The sequence below is a fragment of the Clytia hemisphaerica genome, unplaced genomic scaffold (genome assembly GCF_902728285.1).
Source record: "Clytia hemisphaerica strain Z4C2 unplaced genomic scaffold, Clytia hemisphaerica genome assembly, whole genome shotgun sequence".
In the NCBI taxonomy this organism is placed as follows: Eukaryota; Metazoa; Cnidaria; class Hydrozoa; order Leptothecata; family Clytiidae; genus Clytia; species Clytia hemisphaerica.
The window spans coordinates 1,027,683-1,035,847 of NW_027103721.1; the positions used below are offsets into that span (position 1 = coordinate 1,027,683).

The 8,165-nt window shown below is 35.0% G+C and overlaps 1 pseudogene; it reads right to left on the reverse strand.

Moving 5' to 3' along the window:
* Positions 1-6,982: 6,982 nt before the first annotated feature.
* Positions 6,983-7,945, reverse strand: LOC136804432 (microfibril-associated glycoprotein 4 pseudogene; annotated as a pseudogene).
* Between the last annotated feature and the right edge of the window lie 220 nt (positions 7,946-8,165).

The following is an 8,165-nucleotide window of genomic DNA, read 5'->3' on the forward strand; positions in this document are numbered from 1 at the left end:
ATTCGCTGGAGTTAGGTATTCGGTATTCGGGATTCGGGATTCGCATTCGGGATTCGAAAAAGCTCAATAAAAACTTAACGAAAAAAGATATTAACTTGAAATAAAAAACGGATGCAAGCACACATACTAAGGAATAAATCCCAATAAAAAAAATTCAGAATATGAGCTCAGTTGTCACGTGACTATGGGAAATTCCCCTATTCGGGATTCAAATCATGTCAGGGACCTTTCTTTAAAAGCTCGCCAGTCGTCAGTAAATGGATGAATTGACTTCAAATAAAAAACGGATGCTAGTTCACATGTCAAGGAAGATATTCCAAAAAAATAAATTCAGAATATGAGCTTAGTTGTCACGTGACTACGGGAAATTCCCCTATTCGGGATTCAAACTATTTCAGGGACCTTTTTCAAAAGCTTACCAGTCATCAGGAAATGGTTGGATTGACTTCAAATAAAAAACGGATGCAAGTTCACATATCTGGAAAAATATTCCAAAAAAAATTATTCAGAATATGAGCTTAGTTGTCACGTGACTATGGGAAATTCCCCTTTTCAAGAGTTCAATTATTTTAGGGACCTTTCTTAAAAATGATTTGATTGACTTCAAATAACAAACGGATGCAAGTTCACATATCTGGGAAAATATTCCAAAAAAAATAATTCAGAATATGAACTTAGTTGTCACGTGACTATGGGAAATTCCCCTTTTTGGGAGTTATTTCAGTTTAGGGACCTTTTTTGAAAAGCTCATAAAAACTCAAGTAAGAAAGGTATTGACTTCAAATAACAAACGGATGCAAGTTCACATATCTGGGAAAATATTCCAAAAAAAATAATTCAGAATATGAGCTTAGTTGTCACGTGACTATGGGAAACTCCCCTTTTTGGGAGTTATTTCAGTTTAGGGACCTTTTTTGAAAAGCTCATAAAAACTCAAGTAAGAAAGATATTGATTTCAAATAACAAACGGATGCAAGTTCACATGTCAAGAAAAACATTCCAACAAAGAAAATTCAGAATATGAGCTTAGTTGTCGCGTGACTATGGGAAATTCCCCTTTTTGGGAGTTATTTCAGTTCAGGGACCTTTTTTGAAAAGCCCATAAAAACTCAAGTAAGAAAGGTATCGACTTCAAATAACAAACGGATGCAAGTTCACATATCTGGGAAAATATTCCAAAAAAAATTATTCAGAATATGAGCTTAGTTGTCACGTGACTATGGGAAATTCCCCTTTTTGGGAGTTATTTCAGTTTAGGGACCTTTTTTGAAAAGCTCATAAAAACTCAAGGAAGAAAGGTATCGACTTCAAATAACAAACGGATGCAAGTTCACATATCTGGAAAAATATTCCAAAAAAAATAATTCAGAATATGAGCTTAGTTGTCAAGTGACTACGGGAAATTCCCCTATTCGGGATTTAAATTATTTCAGGGATCTTTTTCAAAAGCTTACCAGTCATCAGGAAATGGTTGGATTGATTTCAAATAACAAACGGATGCAAGTTCACATGTCAAGGAAGATATTCCAAAAGAAATAATTCAGAATATGAGCTTAATTGTCAAGTGACTACGGGAAATTCCTCTATTCGGGATTCAAATTATTTCAGGGACCTTTTTCAAAAGCTTACCAGTCATCAGGAAATGGTTGGATTGAATTCAAATAACAAACGGATGCAAGTTCACATGTCAAGAAAAATATTCCAACAAAGAAAATTCAGAATATGAGCTTAGTTGTCGCGTGACTATGGGAAATTCCCCTTTTTGGGAGTTATTTCAGTTTAGGGACCTTTTTTGAAAAGCTCATAAAAACTCAAGTAAAAAAGGTATCGACTTCAAATAACAAACGGATGCAAGTTCACATATCTGGGAAAATATTCGGAAAAAATTATTCAGAATTTGAACTTAGTTGTCACGTGACTATGGGAAATTCCCCTTTTTGGGAGTTATTTCAGTTTAGGGACCTTTTTTGAAAAGCTCATAAAAACTCAAGTAAGAAAGGTATTGACTTCAAATAACAAACGGATGCAAGTTCACATATCTGGGAAAATATTCCAAAAAAAATAATTCAGAATATGAGCTTAGTTGTCACGTGACTATGGGAAATTCCCCTTTTTGGGAGTTATTTCAATTTAGGGACCTTTTTTGAAAAGCTCATAAAAACTCAAGTAAAAAAGGTATTGACTTCAAATAACAAACGGATGCAAGTTAACATGCTAAGGAATAAATTCCAAAAAAATAATTCAGAATATGAGCTTAGTTGTAACGTGACTATGGGAAATTCCCCTTTTTGGGAGTTATTTCGATGAAAAAAAGAAAAGAAAAACAAAAACAAAAAAAAATATATTAGGTTAGAGTACTGCCGATAAGATTTATAAAGAAATAGAGACCTTAAGCTGTAACAGGGAGATAATGTAAATAACGAAGTCAGATTTCTGAAGGTTAAAGAAGTCAAAAAATCGAGATGTGAATGAAATAGTTTTTTATTTCTATGATTTGGTACAACAGATAATATAGTTTTATGGTTTACAACCCATTATCTTCTGGGATTATTGAGATTTTTTAAGATAATGTTTTTATATCAGATAATGTTTGTTGTTGTATGTCATGGATTTTAAGGATCATCTGCTGCGTTTTGTTAGATTGAAGAGCTTTTAGGAGGTCATCAGTTGACTCAGATCTACTCAGATAAAGTTTTCGACCCTTTAATTCAATAACTTCTCGTAGATCAGCGGGCCATGTAGTATCAATATTATCTAAGATACTACATCCTCAAGCTCAGTAGTTATTTTAAAAGTAGCTCTAATTAAATGGTTTCATAAATTATTTTGATTACTCTATTTGTTGATGTAAAGGTCCTTAATTGGGATAGTCTAAAATAAGATAAAGATATATTCGTACCATCTAACATTTTTTCAAAGTGATGTCCTTCTACTTCTACAGCAATTTTCAAAAAGGATGATGATATTTTCATGCCAGAATTCAGGCACGTTTACAAGGGTCGTTCTGTGGTCCTTGTAATTCTATTGTTTGATGTTTAGGAGGACGTAATGTTTTAGGGGGCGTACGGGATATCGGTACATCGGTATTGGCCTTTTTTAGATCGGTAAATCGGTATTAGAGGAAAAAATTGATCAGTAATCGGTATTTTAAGACCATCTCGGTATCGGTAAGAGACCTTTTTTATCTCGGTATTTCGGTATTTTTGGTCAATTATCGGTATCGACCACCTCCTTGGTATCGAAGATCATGAGCCATTGCGCTCCAAAACCAATTTTGGTGAAATAAATCTTAAAATCTTGCAGAGTTTTGAACGCCCAACTCTTAAAATTACCAAAAAATGCGCTTTAAATTGCGCCCAAAGACCAGAAATAACTTGAAAAATCATAAATTTTCGATGAAAGTTCGAGGTTCCTTGATGGTTTTCCGTTCTCTTATTCAATTTTTAGCATCTTGCTAAACTTTTGGTCAAATTTAAGCTCTGTTTTGGAAAAATATCGCGTCAAACAGAGTTAACTTTGTCATTATACTGTAATTGGCTTCACTCAATACACCCCTGTCTCAGTGCCCCGGTAGAACTTTTTCCCTCAGTGAGGATTTATTGTTTCCAGCTCGAAAATTCCAGTGGGGATGGTTTTGGAGTGCAATTTTTTACATTCAGTTTTCAATGGGGATAAAATCATAGAGCAATTTCGTAGTGGGGTTGAAATTGTAGGATATTTTTCCACCGGGGTGGGGGGTCCACTGGGTTTGTGACACAGGGGTGTCTCAATCCATCTCAATGAGCAATGTCGCAATTTTTTCTTGCTCGCTTCGCTCGCGTATTTCCTAAATGTTTCTAAAATGACCTGAATTTTAACTTCAATTTTTGGTATACGGATGCAACCAAAAAATGGGCGCCAGAATAAGCATACAAGGCGCCTAAAGCCAAAATTCTACTTTTGCCTGCCCATCCTTGATCTACCCACCACGCTACTGTTTGGTAATCGTCAAAGAGACTTTGGATGGTGACAAACCCAACCTTTATCGTCCACACATACCCAGCACCCATATTTGCCTAAGTACCCCCTCCGGGAGATAAGTACCTGAAAAATTGGGAAAAATTGACCGGTATCGGTATTTGAACGAAAAATTTATCGGTATATCGGTAATTGAGAAAAAAAGTGATCGGTATATCGGTATTACGAAGGCCCGTACGCCCCCCACTTTTAGGAAGACGTAATGTTTTGCTTTCGCTATTCTTATTTGTTCGCTTTAATTTGATTGGCAGTTGCCCATCTTCTATATATTCAACTCTCCGATTATAGTTGTTGATTGGAAGTTGTTATGTTTGATTGACAGGGAGTTTTTTCAGGTTCGGAGGGAGTTTTTCCGGTTCACAGTTGCTTAATTTTCAGTAATTATTAACAATAAGTTGTTGTTACCAATAAGTTGTGAAATCATCCTTATTAAGAATTTAACTCACCACCAAGAATTTATTATGAATTATTTTTTACTTATGGTAAGTGATTAGTTGGCTATTTTAGTGGAGGGTCTTTGCGTGTATATGAAGAGAAGGAAGGGGCGTTAAAAAGGTAGCTTGGGCGTAGAGAAAAATGAGACAGAATAATAGTGGATGAAATAGATGATGATGTATGAGACACAAAAGGGGGTAAAATGATCTATGGGAAAATTTGAAAGATTTGACGTTCTGATGTTGAGACAACATTGTTTGGACGTTATAACAACGTTCATTACCTGTTGGGTTTATTACGGTTCACTCGAGACAATGCATTTCTTTTGTTATTTGGACCCATATATAGGAACATTAACAAGAGCATCTAAGGCTGAAAATGGTTGAAAAAATAAGAACATTCAGCCTCAATCAAAATTTAGGTGTTCTAATAAAAGAAACATGAATGTCATGCAAAGAAAAATAAGAAAACGCTAATGAAGTCAATCCATGGTAATCTTTTAAAAAAGGTCTCTAAATTGAAATAACTCCCAAAAAGGGGAATTTCCCATAGTCACGTGACAACTAAGCTCATATTCTGAATTATTTTCTTTGGAATTTGTTCCTTAGCATGCGAACTTGCATCCATTTGTTATTTGTAGTCAATCAAATCATTTTTAAGAAAGGTCTCTAAAATAATTGAACTCTTGAAAAGGGGAATTTCCCATAGTCACGTGACAACTAAGCTCATATTCTGAATAATTTTTTTTGGAATATTTTCCTTGACATGTGAACTTGCATCTGTTTGTTATTTGAAATCAATATCTTTCTTACTTGAGTTTTTATGAGCTTTTCAAAAAAGGTCCCTGAACTGAAATAACTCCCAAAAAGGGGAATTTCCCATAGTCACGTGACAACTAAGCTCATATTCTGAATTATTTTTTTGGAATATTTTTCCAGATATGTGAACTTGCATCTGTTTGTTATTTGAAGTCAATACCTTTCTTACTTGAGTTTTTATGAGCTTTTCAAAAAAGGTCCCTAAACTGAAATAACTCCCAAAAAGGGAATTTCCCATAGTCACGTGACAACTAAGCTCATATTCTGAATAATTTTTTTCGAATATTTTTTCCAGATATGTGAACTTGCATCCGTTTGTTATTTGAAGTCGATACCTTTCTTCCTTGAGTTTTTATGAGCTTTTCAAAAAAGGTCCCTAAACTGAAATAACTCCCAAAAAGGGGAATTTCCCATAGTCACGTGACAACTAAGCTCATATTCTGAATTATTTTTTTTGGAATATTTTCCCAGATATGTGAACTTGCATCTGTTTTTTATTTGAAGTCAATCCAACCATTTCCTGATGACTGGTAAGCTTTTGAAAAAGGTCCCTGAAATAATTTGAATCCCGAATAGGGGAATTTCCCGTAGTCACATGACAACTAAGCTCATATTCTGAATTTATTTTTTTGGAATATTTTCCTTGACATGTGAACTTGCATCTGTTTTTTATTTGAAGTCAATTCAACTATTTACTGACGACTGGCGAGCTTTTGAAGAAAGGTCCCTGACATGATTTGAATCCCGAATAGGGGAATTTCCCATAGTCACGTGACAACTGAGCTCATATTCTGAATTTTTTTTATTGGGATTTATTCCTTAGTATGTGTGCTTGCATCTGTTTTTTATTTCAAGTTAATATCTTTTTTCGTTAAGTTTTTATTGAGCTTTTTCGAATCCCGAATGCGAATCCCGAATCCCGAATACCGAATACCTAACTCCAGCGAATGTACCCTGTCTTTGGCCTGTCTTTCGTATTGTACCGTACAAATACAAGACTGCGTTCAAAAAAGGGATGTGGTATGCGAGATACCATATTTTGTACTTTCTTGTTTTATCTTATAACGAAATTCATTCTCAGAAACGATTTCTATTTCCTCTCAAAGCACAAAAAAGTTGTCAAATAAGAATATTTTGAACTGTTTAATGACAATTCGAATCATTTTCGAATGTTTTGATATCGATTTCACCGAAATACAGGAAGTGAAAAAACAAAACATAGAGAAAGACACTAGAGAGAGAAACTAGAAAGAGAAAGTAAATCAGTTATCACACTATTACTCGCTCGTTCAGAGTTTTTATTTTCCTTGCCTAAAGGCTCGGAATATATGACGAAAAATCTGAACTCAAAAATATATACCTTATCGGCCAAAACTTAGTCGGCCCTAAATGACTAAATTTTGACGAGGTGACTAAAATTAGGGCCGACTAATAATTAAGTAAGGCCGACTGAAATTAAGGCCGACTAAGTTTTGGCCGATAAGGTAGTCTATAAATTGTACTCGGTACCGTGCGATAACTATTACTTATAGTGAAAGAAGTAATTTACATCCACAAAAAAGGATCGTATTTCTCGGTATTTTTAGGTATGATCATTCTTACAAATCTTTGCTTTTCATTGAATATGTATTTGTTGGTATTAACATCAATTGACAAATCTATATCATTTTTACAATTGACAATAATTTCATTAATAATAAAATGTCATAAAATTAGAATAATCACTTCCGGCGTATTTTGATTTCGGAAAACCTCAATCGATAAATAACACCCCATGTAACAGAATCCGCGATTGGAAGTAATGCAAACTTATCATAAGCGCCATTTACATTTACACGATGGCATTTTACGAACCAAAATGCTCCTTTATGAAAAGAGGCACACCCAGATGCTGCGCCCCTATCATAAGTGGAAAATTTTGCTCCATTATGATAAGTCATGTGATCACCAGCATTTCCCGAATATCCCGATATGTGTAATTCATATCCTGTAGATTTACTGGTTACTTCAAAATTGGAATATTTTGCCCACATCAAAGAACTACTCCCTCTTTTTTGCATGTCAAATCGAACTTCTGAACCTTTCATAAAAGCTTGAGCTGTTAAACGATATAAGTTCTCATTACCAAGCCAGAATTCCCGATTGAGGCGTCCAAATCCGATTTCATATTCCGTCCAATTCCGATAAAAGTTTTCGGACCCGTCGATGCGTCTCTGTAAGACGGTCCAGCCACCGCCATCTGTCACGTGATCACAATACACTTGAACAGCCAATGAATAAGCGCTCTTATTAATGACATACAGTCCGCTTATTCGCTCACCTTGGTCATAATGCTCCTTGCAGTCACGTCTGATGGGCTGAGCTCGGCAATCACAATAGTACTTTTCCACCATGCTGTAATCTTCAACGCAAAAACACGGTTCGCATGGATTTGTACTGAAATGACAAACTCCATTTTGCACTTGATCTTTCATGGTCAAATAACGATTCTCTTGCGTGACATGGGCCAGCTTCTGGTTGGTTTCAGTGATCATTTTTGTGGCTTGAGTTAATTTGTTCGACAGAGCTTTAACTTGTGATTTGAGTAGACCAATATCATCAGTGGTTGTCGACGCTTTCAAAAAATTCGGCAAAATTGCCGTCAGCACGAGTAAGATTAGAAACTTCATTTTTCTCTCAATCTCTCTGCTGCTTCTTTATGATTTCCTTCGGTATGGAGACAGTCGTATTTATACCGTCTGCTATTTCGCAAAAAAAAACAGAAAATATTTAGTCATACGTATTGATGTTTATAAAGCTGTGCTGCATATCTCATAATAAATATCTTGAAGAGATCGAAGAGAAATTGTATCAGATGTTTGAGAAATTCTTTAAGAAAATATTTACCGTCTATTA